Source organism: Salmo salar, chromosome 04, assembly GCF_965601325.2.
Source record: "Salmo salar chromosome 04, fSalSal1, whole genome shotgun sequence".
Classification (NCBI taxonomy): Eukaryota; Metazoa; Chordata; class Actinopteri; order Salmoniformes; family Salmonidae; genus Salmo; species Salmo salar.
This window is the reverse complement of record NC_138294.1, coordinates 6,956,146-6,968,834: the sequence shown is the minus strand read 5'-3', so window position 1 is coordinate 6,968,834 and position 12,689 is coordinate 6,956,146. Positions and strand designations below refer to the sequence as shown.

General features: G+C 40.8%; 1 long non-coding RNA gene across 1 annotated transcript; it reads left to right on the top strand.

Annotated features, from left to right (window-relative positions):
• Positions 1-1,440: 1,440 nt before the first annotated feature.
• On the top strand, positions 1,441-11,044 carry LOC106594769 (uncharacterized). Its single transcript, XR_014392056.1, has 2 exons — positions 1,441-1,615; positions 7,424-11,044. It is a non-coding gene; the product is annotated as an uncharacterized LOC106594769 (long non-coding RNA).
• The last annotated feature ends 1,645 nt before the right edge of the window (positions 11,045-12,689 follow it).

The following is a 12,689-nucleotide window of genomic DNA, read 5'->3' as shown; positions in this document are numbered from 1 at the left end:
AAAAGGCTAATTGATCATTAGAAAACCCTTTTGCAATTATGTTAGCCCAGCTGAAAACTGTTGTGCTGATTTAACAAAGCTTTTGTAAACAAAAGATTTGTTAAACCTTAAACCTGTTAAACCTAATGGCTGTGATCAATGTGGGAAGAGTTTTACTCAGCTAAACAACCTGATAGTATACCAGCATACACACACAGGAGAGAAACTTTATGGCTGTGATCAATGTGTGAAGAGTTTTACCACATCCAGCCAGCTGACTTCACACCAGAGAACACACACAGGAGAGAAATCTTATAGCTGTGATCAAAGTGGGAAGAGTTTTACTCAGTCATTCAGCCTGATATACCACCAGAGAACACACACAGGAGAGAAATATTATAGCTGTGGTCAATGTGGGAAGAGTTTTACTACATCTAGCTATCTGTCTATACACCAGAGAACACACCCTGGAGAGAAACCTTATAGCTGTGATCAATGTGACAAGAGATACTCTGATAAAAGATCTCTGATCAAACATCAGAAAATACATACATGAAGGAGTTGTTTCATGATATCAATTAAATTATGTCATAATGTAGAATGTTTTAACATTGTAGTAGGAGTATTTTAATGATGTCACAATGTAGAACCCTAATCGTTTGCCCCCTGTTTTATTGATTTCAGCATGATATGGATATTAGCCTCATCAGGGGAAAAATCCAGGCTCTGAATTGAAAGAGTACTATTTATGTGATTTAACAAAAAGTGACTAACAAAAAAAGAGCTGTGTTACACTTACAGCATTGGTGACCCACTTGAATCAAAATGTAGCTAGCTGTTTTCTACAAGTTGTCCTCTAACCAATGATGTACACATTATTCCCAGATTCCATGTGGTTTTTGAGCTGTTAGTTTTAACAGGACATGCAACCTCATCTCCCCACTCTCACGCAATTGATTTCAACATGATATCGATGAGTGATGACAAATAAGTGTTTCATTCCTTTGTTTAGCGACCCCTAAATTGTAAGGTATCACTCCAAAATGTAGCTGACTGTCTTCTGCAGGTTGTCCTCTAACCAGTGAGGTAAAATATATCTCCCATTTCCATGTTTTTTAGTGGTGTTAGTTTCAACAGCACGTACAACCTGATTTTCCCCTTAATGGATATCAGTGATGTATTGCTATTAAACAGCAGTGATGTTGTTGCTGGTGCAGTTTATAAGGTGTTTAAAAACATACAAGTAATATGATTATGGCAGATGTTTGTGTGTATATACATGTTTTATTATTCCATGCCTCACCATTAAGTGAATTATTGCCAATACATATTAACAAAGGGGTGTACATTTGATTTTCATATTTCATATTATGTAACATTTAGTAATGATAATTATTTATGCAACCAGCTTACCATTTTTGGGTACAATTATATTGACATTGTTGCCCTGCTATTAGAATATCAGGGTTCATTCTCGGAGGTGCCAACCCAAATGTACTAGAGCATGACATTGGGGACTGGGCCCAGATCCAACAACATGCCTATCTAGTGAACCCTGAAAAGAGAGAGAAGCTCCGCAGTGAGGTGGAAAGCTACTACCGATATTGCAGGAGTTTCCTCTTGAAATCAGACCGTGGTAAGGACAACTTGGTTGCTGAAATTCTCAATGGTGGGCAGTCAAAAATGTTTTGCGTTTCGCCAGTGCGTTGCCATGGATCCCAATTTATTTTGACTTCATGTTTTTCTGTATTGGAGATGAGTTTTGTTTGGGCTCGTTCCAAGGGGACGAGAGTTCTAGAAGCAAGTGAGTTTTAGGAAGACGAGAGTTCTAGAAGCTAGTGAGTTTTAGGAAGACGAGATTTCTAGAAGCTAGTGAGTTTTAGGAAGACGAGAGTTCTAGAAGCTAGTGAGTTTAAAAAAAAATTACATTGTAGAAAAATATATATATTTAAAAATACGTGTGTTTTCTTGTTTTTAATTGTTGACAGCCAGTAGACACCATGTTTATATTGGTGAAGGTGAAGCATTGTAGTTGATTATAATGTGAAATGGAAGTTGTTTTCTGTTGATGGTGAGCAAACTTGTCCAACAAAAATATAGGACGTATTTGTTGTCTTAAGGGAGAAGGTGTTACAGGCTTTGGTTTTTCCATTTATGTTTTGAGGTTGGACTTTAGCACGTCTAGCTCGTTAGCATGTCTAGGTCGTTAGCACGTCTAGGTCGTTAGCACGTCTAGCACGACTAGCCCGTTAGCACGTCTAGCCCGTTAGCACGTCTAGCTCGTTAGCACGTCGTTAGCACGTCTAGCTCGTTAGCACGTCTAGCTCGTTAGCACGTAGGACACACTGATTGGTGTCACCTCATTAGTCAGTTTGTGTTCCACCTGTGCTGGCTTGTCCATCTCGTTAGTGGGAAGGTGTTTCACCTGAGCTGGTCCAGGTGCTATTTAAGAGTGTCTGGCCCAGTATGCCAGTTGTCTTCAAAGACGTGGAGGGTCAACAACTTTAGTTACGCTACCTTTTTGGTTTGCGTCCTGTCTTTAAGTTTGGTGTGGGTTTTTCTTTTGTTTGCCTCTTCTTGGGCAGATTTAGTGGCTGTCTTTTAGGTCCCAGTTGTTGTTACTAGTCAACTTTCAGTGGACACCCCCATAGTGTCTTTCAGAACCCCTCCTAAAACCCCACCTGTTTAGTTGTGGTTGTTGTCAGTGACTCTTTGTTTGTTCCTCTTCTATTTAAGGGACATTTCTGGTTTTCTTGCTGGGGAACGTAACAACAAACAATGGAGTAAAACAAGCTTATATTTTGGGTTGGATATTGCATCCAATTCTTAATATTTTAATCAATGATATTTCCTTACAATGCTCATTAATCTTTCAGTTGTTATTCTTATATATTTTTTTTATCCTGTTGTGGTAAATATTTATGTTTATTTACTTTGTATTTTCCTGTGAAGCCATTGTGTTGCATGCATGTCTGAAATGTGCTGTATAAATAAAGCTTGATTTGAACATATTGAAGAAATATGTGCAAAGCAACACATATCTTAGTCCAACTTAGTATGAAAAACAGTATCAGTCGGACTTTTCCAGCCTGCTGAAGGAGTGGTAAACACCACCCCTGGCTCTACCAGGGGCTTGAGGTGGTCTCCCACAGCTCCTCTTATATCATGTTCTGTGGCCTTGCCGTTCCATTTCTTGACAGCCGCTGCAACACAGAAACACATTTAGTTGTATTATATAAAACACTCAAAGTAATGGATATGGAGCATCTATGGCCTCAGTTACACCTGGCACCTAAATGTGACTTCTGTCATCTAAAATTCACCCTCACCTTTGATGTGCATGAAACAAGTTATCTGGACATTTTGATTAAGAGGGAGAGGAGTGGCTTTAGCACAGACCTATACAGGAAGCCAACGGACAGGAAATCCCTGTTAGCTTCCACCCTACACCCCTAGAAAATAGTCTCTCCGTCAGCCAATACTGTCGCATAAGCAGGTTTTGTGGTACACAGAGTGACTATGACAAACAAGCCGACTGTCTGGATGAGTGTTTCAGACAGCGGGGTTACCCAGAGGACTGTCTGGATGAGTGTTTCAGACAGCGGGGTTACCCAGAGGACTGTCTGGATGAGTGTTTCAGACAGCGGGGTTACCCAGAGGACTGTCTGGATGAACGTTTCAGAAAGCGGGGTAACCCAGAGGACTGTCTGGATGAGCGTTTCAGACAGCGACAATGCTTCCTTCAGTTCTCCCCAAACCTCCCTCCCTCCAGACCAACACGTTCAATGCTTCCTTCAGTACTCCCCAAACCTCCCCTCCCTCCAGACCAACACGTTCAATGCTTCCTTCAGTACTCCCCAAACCTCCCTCCCTCCAGACCAACACGTTCAATGCTTCCTTCAGTTCTCCCCAAACCTCCCCTCCCTCCAGATCAACATGTTCAATGCAAATTAAGGAAGTCAGACATGGTCTATGACTAGATTATGAACAGTATCTATAGGACTTATTAAGGAAGTCAGACATGGTCTATGACTAGATCATGATATTTACTGTATATCATCCTAGCAGGCAGGCATAGACACTTCCCTGTAGATCATCCTAGCAGGTAGGCGGACAGAGATACAGTTGATGTCTGAAGTTTAAATACACCTTAGCCAAATACGTTTAAACTCAGTTTTTCACAATTCCTGACATTTAATCCTAGTAAAAATTCACTGTCTTCGGTCAGTTAGGATCACCTCTTTATTTTAAGAATGTCATGTCAAAATAATAGTAGAGAGAATTATTTATTTCAGCTTTAATTTCTTTCATCACATTCCCAGTGGGTCAGACGTTTGCATACACTCAATTAGTATTTGGTAGCATTGCCTTTAAATTGTTTAACTTGGGTCAAATGTTTCGGGTAGCCTTCCACAAGCTTCCCACAATAAGTTGGGTGAATTTTGGCCCATTCCTCGTGACAGAGCTGGTGTAACTGAGTCAGGTTTGTAGGCCTCCTTGCCCACACTCGCTTTTTCATTTCTGCCCACAAATGTTCTATAGGATTGAGGTCAGGGCTTTGTGATGGCCACTCCAACACCTTGACTTTGTTGTCCTTAAGCCATTTTTCCTGAACTTTGGAAGTTTGCTTGGGGTCATTGTCCATTTGGAAGACCCATTTGCAACCAAGCTTTAACTTCCTGACTGATGTCTTGATGTTGCTTCAATATATCCACATACTTTTCCACCCTCATGATGCCATCTATTTTGTGAAGTGCACCAGTCCCTCCTGCAGCAAAGCACCCCCACAACATCATGCTGCCACCCCCGTACTTCAAGGTTGGGATGGTGTTCCTCGGCTTGCAAGCCTCCCCCTTTTTCCTCCAAACATAATGATGGTCATTATGGCCAAACAGTTCTATTTTTGTTTCATCAGACTAGAGGACATTTCTCCAAAAAGTATGATATTTGTCCCCATGTGCAGTTGCAAACCGTAGTCTGGCTTTTTTATGGCGTTTTGGAGCAGTGGCTTCTCCTTGCTGAGCTGCCTTTCAGGTTAGGTCGATAAAGGACTCGTTTTACTGTGGATATAGATACTTTTGTACCTATTTCCTCCAGCAACTTCACAAGGTTCTTTGCTGCTATTCTGGGATTGATTTGCACGTTTCGCACCAAAGTACGTCTCCTTCCAAAGCGGTATGACGGCTGCGTGGTCCCACTGTGTTTATACTTGCATACTATTGTTTATACAGATGAACGTGGTACCCTCAGGAATTTGGAAATTCCTCCCAAGGATGAACCAGACTTGTGGAAGTCTAAAAAATAAATCTGAGGTTTTGGCTGATTTCTTTTGATTTTCCCGTGATGTCAAGCAAAGAGGCACTGAGTTTGAAGGTAGGCCTTGAAATACATCCACAGGTACACCTCCAATTGACTCAAATGATGTCAATTAACCTATCAGAAGCTTCTAAAGCCATGACATCATTTTCTGGAATTTTCCAAGCTGTTTAAAGGCACAGTCAACTTAGTGTATGTAAACTTCTGACTCACTGGAATTGTGATACAGTGAATTATAAGTGAAATAATCTGTCTGTAAACAATTGTTGGGAAAATTACTTGTATCATGCACAAAGTAGATGTACTAACTGACTTGCCAAAACTATACATTGTTAACAAGAAATTTGTGGAGTGGTTGAAAAACAAGTTTTAATGACTCCCACCTAAGTGTATGTAAACTTCTGACTTCAACTGTGGATGTGTGTGATCAAGTAGACCTCTGTCAGTGGAGACAGGAAGCACCAAGGAGACCTCCGTCAGTGGAGACAGGAAGCACCAAGGAGACCTCCGTCAGTGGAGACAGGAAGCACCAAGGAGACCTCCGTCAGTGGAGACAGGAAGCACCAAGGAGACCTCAGTCAGTGGAGACAGGAAGCACCAAGGAGATCTCAGTCAGTGGAGACAGGAAGCACCAAGGAGATCTCAGTCAGTGGAGACAGGAAGCACCAAGGAGACCTCAGTCAGTGGAGACAGGAAGCACCAAGGAGACCTCAGTCAGTGGAGACAGGAAGCACCAAGGAGATCTCAGTCAGTGGAGACAGGAAGCACCAAGGAGATCTCAGTCAGTGGAGACAGGAAGCACCAAGGAGATCTCAGTCAGTGGAGACAGGAAGCACCAAGGAGATCTCAGTCAGTGGAGACAGGAAGCACCAAGGAGACCTCTGTCAGTGGAGACAGGAAGCACCAAGGAGATCTCCGTCACCTGAATCTGGCTCTCCTCTAAAGAAAAATATATTTGTTTATGCTTAATTCTTTCATAACATTAACAAGTTATTTATTCATGGTTCATTCAATTATGTATAATGTGCCTTGAGCAAATTTGTTTCTTTCAATTATGTGTTGTGTAATTTTACCAAAATATACAGCTCACGTTTATGACATTGGTAACATTATCCTAGTAAACACCTGACTGCAGGACATTGAGGAAAATGTCTCATTGGGCCAGCTGATGGGCCCTGGGCAAATCTCTGTACTGGGAGTACTCTGACATGACTTCCTCTGGTGTAATTATGCCTTAGTCAAGTGCTCCTTGTAAAAGGCAACCAGACTCCTCAACTCCTCCTGACCATACTGACTGACAGAGTCTCTGACTAAGAACCACACAGAGACCTGCATTTTCTAGTCACCTTAATAATACTTGTGAAAACTGACTTTAGGTGATTGAGGGATCTAGTCTAGATGACCGTAAATTCTGGACTATAAGCCGCAACTTTTTTCCCACGCTTTGAACCTCGCGTCTTAAACAATGACGCGGCTAATATATGGATTTTTCCCGCTTTCAATTTTTTTTTTCTAAAAAAAAAAACATTCTGTGACCTGCTCAGTTTTCTGGCGGTATGAAGCTTTCATTAGACCAATGAAATTGCCGGACGGGTTAAGGTCAAACAACTTTTTTGTTTACTGTTTAGATTAAATCGAGCGCTCTCAAACTTCCCATCATTCTGATTACGGTAGTCATTTTGTCACCCTCATCATGGCAAAGACACGGAGATGCAGCTTTCAAGTTGAAGGCGATTGATCTGGCTGTTGGAAAAGGAAATAGAGCTGCTGCACGGGAGCTTGGTCTTAATGAGTCGATGATAAGACGTTGGAAACAGCAGCGTGAGGAATTCACTCAGTGCAAAAAGACAACTAAAGCTTACTGCTTATTTTTTGTTACAAGCTGTGTTTCGTTAAAGCCTGTGTAAAGTTCATTTGTTTCAATGTACCGGTAGGCACCTGCGGCTTATAGACATGTGCGGCTTATTTATGTTCAAAATAATATATATTTTTAAATTCAGTGGGTGCGGCTTATATTCAGGTGCGCTTAATAGTCCGGAAATTACAGGAATACGTCATAGGAAGTTTTATCATGTGGAGGTTTCATTCAGGTTTCTGTTTAATTAAATAATCTGTTTGTCTTTGACAGGAGAGAGACCAGACTCTCCTTCTGACAGCAGGAAGAGTCCTTCAGGGAAACCAGACCCCGAGACGTCCAAACCAGCAGGCCAACATCACTGCTCCCAGTGTGGAAAGAGTTTTACTCAGTTAGGGAGCCTGAGAATACATAAGAGAATACACACTGGAGAGAAGCCTTACCACTGTTCCCAATGCGGAATGACGTTTACCCAGTTAGGGAGCCTGCAAAACCATGAGAGGGGACACACAGGGGAAAAGCTTTTCCAATGTTCCCATTGTGGAAAGAGTTTTGGCCAGGTAGGAAACCTGAACAAGCATGAGAGGACACACACAGGTAAGAAGATGTACCGCTGCTCCCAGTGTGGAGAGAGATTTACCCGGTTAAGGTACCTGAAAGAGCATGAACGAATACATACAAATACACAGGAGGAGACATACCACTGCTCTCATTGTGGAAAGACATTTTCCCAGTCAGAGAACCTGAAAACACATGAGAGAATCAAGAGGCTGTGTTCTGACTTGTGTTTTTGACTGAGAATTTGTGTTTTTGTTTGGGCTGTCAGACTTCAGTTCACTTTGTGTAATGTTAGTGCACTATTTTTTAATTGTGATTAACCCATTGTCTGAAAAGGTTAAAAACACACTGAAAACATCCAAAATACATACTATATACCTCTAACATCTACAATGCCATGTAAAAACAAGATGACATTGAGGTTAAATAAAGTGTGCTTTATCAATGGAACATATTTTGACATGTCCACTGTGGGGCTCTGTAGTCATAATATCCATAAAAACTAGAGGTCAAACAGGGAGATGGTTCACATCGTTTTAACACCATTCATTTTTCCCATAGGGCTGTGTTTTGTTTAGGCTTACCCTGGTGTGACGTTTTGATAACCATGTAAATATCTCTAGGACAAGGTGACTGAGGACACAGTGTGTTGTGAATTTATTGTAATGTTTTTAAAATGGTATAACTGCCTTTATTTTTGCTGGACCCCAGGAAAAGTAGCTGCTGCCTTGGCAGGAACTAATGGGGATCTATAATAAACCCCAGGAAGAGTAGCTGCTGCCTTGGCAGGAACTAATGGGGATCTATAATAAACCCCAGGAAGAGTAGCTGCTGCCTTGGCAGGAACTAATGGGATCCATAATAAACCCCAGGAAGAGTAGCTGCTGCCTTGGCAGGAACTAATGGGGATCCATAATAAATACAAATACTTTTATCAATATATTTGTCTCTCTTTACTCTCGGATTCGAAAATGCTAATTAGCATCAAAGTAGACGACATGCAAGACTACAAATCCCTGCTCTAGAAAGAGTATTGGTGGTTACAAACTTCTTACATTTAACAATGATGGAGGCCATTGTGTTCTTGGGGACCGTAAATGCTGCAGACATTTTTTGGTACCTTTCCCCAGGTCTTTGCCTCGACACAATCCTGTCTCAGAGCTCTACGGACAATTCCTTTGACCTCGTGGCTTGGTTTTTGCTCTGACGTGCACTGTAAACTGTGGGGCCTTATATAGACAGGTGTGTGCCTTTCCAAATCATGTCTAATCAATTGAATTTACCACAGGTGGACTCCAATCAAGTTGTAGAAACATCTCAAGGATGATCACTGGAATCAGGATGCATCTGAGCTCAATTTCGAGTCTCATAGCAAAGAGTCTGAATACTTAAGTAAATACATGTGCAAAAGTGTATAAAAATCTGTTTTTGATTTGTTATTATGGGGTATTGTGTGTTGATTGATGAGGGGAAAAAATATTATTCCATTTTAGAATGAGGCTGAAATGTAACTAAATGTGGAAAAGTGAATGGGTCTGAATACTTAACGAATGCACTGTCTACCGCTGGCAAAGTTTTCTACCGCTGGCAAAGTTTTCTACCATTGGCAGTTTTGTACACAGTCACGTGATACGTGGTATAGAAAAGTCCAATCTTAGGAGAGTACATGGGAGGCACTATACTGTGTGTCTGCAGGTGTCTATCTGGTCAAAACCACTGATACAGGTGCCCCTCCACCCTCTGGTGGGATGGATCATGTATATAGATGTATATAAGCTGTTCCCAAGATGGTAGCATGTCAAGTCGTTTGTCTGTGTCTAGTACATTTTAACCTACTAATAACCTATTTATTTATGGCTGAGTAACTTCTTTGTTGTGTAGTGCAAACTATTTTATTTTTGCTGCTGTAAAGATCACGGGTCTTCCTCAACTTGGCACTTCAACTCGGCACTGAAGTTTACCAAAGTAACCCTATCTCTGGCTGGCCTGAGTTCCTTCTTCATCCACGGAGTGTCTCGTCCAAGCCGCTCCTTTTTGCTCTTCGTCTGGCTGTCAGTGGCAGCTCATCAATCCCCAACCCGCTCTCTCAATCGACCTCAACACCCAATCTACTCACACGTGCAAATACTCACATTCAGATTTACATATACGCTGTCCCTCTCTCCCCTTACCTTCATTGGGCTCTATTATTTACATTTGTCAGAGAAAATGACAGTTTTCATGGTATTGCTTTATGCACTGACTTTAACGAGATCTGGAGAAAACGAACATTGTCGCTGGGTGAGTACATCTGACAATGTGCTCTCCCGTCCATTGGACATTTTGTTTGCAGGAACTCGCTCCTTTTTACTCGTTCCACTCGTCCAAGTGCCGATGTATTTGTGGCATGATGTGAAGATTACGAATTTGTGTCACTACCAAAGTCTAATGGTTTTAAATGACTGTTTTGTATTGTCTGGAAACTCACTTGTAGACTTCGCTTGCAGTAGGTCTCTTAAAAAAGAGAAGCCGTGCAAAGTTATTAAACAGAGGTGCCTAGTTATTCTTCTATTGTTGATATCAGGTAACGTGCAGCCTAACCCTGGCCCTGATATGCAATGTCTCCAAACCCCCTCTGATTTGAAATCAAGATCTGGTCTTGGTATTTTTCATTTAAATGTACACAGCCTGTTGTCAAAAATGGATGGGGTTAGGATTTGGGCTAAATCAACTGATGCTGATATAATTGTGTTTTCTGAAACCTGGCTCAGCAAGTCTGTTCTTGATACGGATATTTGTATAACTGGTTACAATGTTTATTGCACTGATCGGGTTAAGAAAGGTGGGGGTGTGGCTATATATGTAAAAACAAAATTCCCTGTAAGTGTGGCAAAGTCTGAAACTATTTGTAAACAGTTGGAATTTCTTGTTTTGAATATTGAGGTTTCTAAGGGTCTTTCTCTAACTGTGATTGGCTGTTATAGACCCCCCTCTGCTCTCTCTAACTGTGATTGGCTGTTACAGACCCCCCTCTGCTCTTGGTGATGCATTTTCTTCTTTGACGCACCTCATGTCTAAACTTCTTTACAGTGAAATGATTTTGATTGGTGATCTCAACTGGTGTTGGTTAATGCCGGTGTCTGATGATTTAAAAATGTTTTGTAATTCTATGAATCTTACCCAGTTGATTAACTCACCCACTCGCCCAAATCTAAAATGCCCAGATAAATCTACCCTGATTGATTTGATATTGACAAATGTTCCACATAAATATTCTGCGGTTGGTGTTTTTTGTAATGATTTAAGTGACCATTGTGCTGTTGTTGCTATTAGAAATACTAAGATTTCTAAGTCTAACCCGCGTTTTATTCGTAAGAGAAATCTGAAGTGTTTCATTGAGCAGGCTTTCTTTCATGATTTGTTTTATTTTGACTGGAGCAAGATTGAGCTTATCCCTGATGTGGAAACTGCCTGAAAATTCTTTCAGGATGGTTTTCTCCAAATAGTAAACAGACATGCTCCATTCCGCAGGTTCAGGGTTAAAGGGAGGGATAATCCATGGTTTTCGTCTGAGCTTTCTTGCATTGTTCACGACCGTAATCTAGCCTGGGCTAAAGCAAGGAAATCGTGTTCTGATGCTGATTGGCTTGTTTTTAGGCAGTTACGAAACAAGTGTTCTTCTCTTCTCAGGAAGGCCAAGTCTGAATATTTTATGTCTGTTACCACTGATAACCTGAATGACCCTAGAAAGTTTTGGAAGGCTATTAGTGTATGTCTGGTAACAGTAATGTTAATGAATTACCGTCATGTGTATTGAAGGACTCTGTTGCTATATATGACAAAACTGAAATGCTGAATTGTTTCAATGAGCACTTTGTATCATCTGGTAACCTGTTTGATTCAGTATCCTCTGTCTCTGTACAACCTTGTGTTGATGAACCAGTGAGAGCTGGTCAAACTTCTAGCTTTTTGCCATTCTCAGTGCAGGTGGTACATAAGGCCCTGAAATCCTTAGATCAGAGAAAGCCTGCAGGTCCTGATCTTTTGGATCCCTGCTTTTTAAATCTGGCAGCTGATTTCATAGCTGAACCACTTGCATATCTGTTTAATCTAACCCTGGAATGTAATGAAATTCCAAAGATCTGGAAATCAGCATTTGTCCTGCCACTTTTAAAAGGGGGAGATCCAACTCTTTTAAATAATTATAGGCCAATCTCAAAGCTGTCACCCCTGGTGAAAATACTTGAAACCCTTGTGAGTGACCAGCTAAAAGAGTTTTTATATACTAACTCTATTTTATCAATGTATCAATCGGGTTTCAGGAAGAAGCATAGCACAATTACAGCAGCCATGAAGGTTTTAAATGATATCACTGAAGCTCTTGACAAAAAACAGCATTGTGTCTCACTTTTTATTGATCTCTCTAAGGCTTTTGATACAGTTGATCATGCTATACTAAGGCAGAGATTGTCGAGTGTAGGTCTTTCAGAGCATGCAGTTGCATGGTTTGTTAACTATCTGTCTGATAGAACTCAGTGCACTCAATTTGATGGGCTTAGGTCTGTTAAATTGTCTGTCTTAAATGGTGTGCCCCAAGGCTCTGTACTTGGTCCTCTCTTATTCACTATTTATATAAATAATTTAGACAAAAATGTCCAATGCACAACTTCATTTTTATGCTGATGATACTGTTATTTACTGTTGTGATTCATCTCTTACAAAAGCTTTCCAGAACTTGCAAACTGCTTTTAATACTGTTCAACATACCTTGTCTCAATTGAAGCTTATCCTCAATACTGACAAAACTAAACTACTGGTGTTTTCTAAAGCAAGAAATAGACCTCTGAACTTTTCACCTATTACTACCTGTCAGGGCAAGGAGATGGAGGCCGTAACCTCATAAATATCTTGGAATTTTGATTGATGATGGCCTCTCTTTTAAAATGCATATTCAACAAATTACAAAAGAATTGAAGCTGAAATTAGGATTTTATTTTAGGAA